General features: G+C 43.4%; 1 pseudogene; it reads left to right on the top strand.

Moving 5' to 3' along the window:
• The first annotated feature begins 736 nt into the window (after nucleotides 1-736).
• Nucleotides 737-854, top strand: LOC126425624 (5S ribosomal RNA; annotated as a pseudogene).
• Nucleotides 855-1,311: the final 457 nt, after the last annotated feature.

The following is a 1,311-nucleotide window of genomic DNA, read 5'->3' as shown; positions in this document are numbered from 1 at the left end:
AGGGATTTCTCATGAAGCACAACTGGTCTATCTGAACTCCTGTGTCGACAGTTTAGGGAATTAACGTACCTGTGTGAATGGAAGCAAGCCTCGTCTGAAAACAGAATGAGGTAGGATCCATGTCACAGTCGTGTACTTGTTTTAAAACCCATTCCCAAAACTTAATCCTGCGCGCAGAATCACCAGGTCGAAGATCTTGCACTACTGATACTTTATGGGGTCTTAGCCCAAGAAGCTTAGCAACTCTTTGCAGAGATACACAACATTTGTGTTTGCTGCGGAAGACGTCGAAGAGACTTTTAGGGGAATTTTCCAGGCGGTATGCAATGTCTTCGAGACGAGCTTCTGTGAGAACTGTACGTCGGCGTCTTGTCTTGAACACTTCCCGTTTCAAGAAATTTATCCAATAATTTGTGACTCGACTGAAAAACAGTCCACAGTTGCACTAAATTATGTTTAATTTAAACCTTGACCATGGTTTCTGCTATAATAGTGTAGCCTTATTCAGAAGTCCTAAAAAATGATTGAAATAACATCTAGACCAGTGATACAATTTACACATAAACTTCAAAATTAGGTAAGTGATAACATATTACTTACATATACACTAATAAATGAAAAATTGCTTACATATACAGTAAATGAAAAATGTCTTAGCCCAGCGGCTGCGTCAAGAGCAATAAAATAACTTCAAAAGATATAAGCCTGTTTAATAACAAGTCTACATGTGCAAATAGGCAACGGCCTTGCCGCAGTGGATACACCGGTTCCCGTCAGATCACCGAAGTTAAGCGCTGTCGGGCATAGCCGGCACTTGGATGGGTGACCATCCGGGCCGCCATGCGCTGTTGCCAATTTTCAGGGTGCACTCAGCCTCGTGATGCCAATTGAGGACCTACTCGACCGAATAGTAGCCGCTCCGGTCAAAGCAAACCATCATAACGACCGGGAGAGCAGTGTGCTGACCACACGCCCCTCCTGTCTGCATCCTCAGCTGAGGATGTCACGGCGGTCGGATGGTCCCGATGGGCCACTTGTGGCCTGACGACGGAGTGAGTGCTACATGTGCAAATGAAGGACTATATACTTAATAATACGAATGTCCAACAGATGAAATACTGTTGCATACGATCATTAGAGTGGTAGAACATCAACAATTTCGTCTAACAAAGTTTGTCGTATCACTATTTGATGCATGATTCAGAAACGAGACTATCATATGCAAATATTACTTCAGCTTACATTATACGCTCTAACAGCTTATAGGGCTAATTCTACCAGCCGACCGTAGTCGTTGTACATAGCCCACTG

This window comes from Schistocerca serialis, chromosome 10 (genome assembly GCF_023864345.2).
Source record: "Schistocerca serialis cubense isolate TAMUIC-IGC-003099 chromosome 10, iqSchSeri2.2, whole genome shotgun sequence".
NCBI lineage: Eukaryota > Metazoa > Arthropoda > Insecta > Orthoptera > Acrididae > Schistocerca > Schistocerca serialis.
Note: the sequence above shows the minus strand (reverse complement) of the source record. Positions and strands in the feature narration are given on the sequence as shown.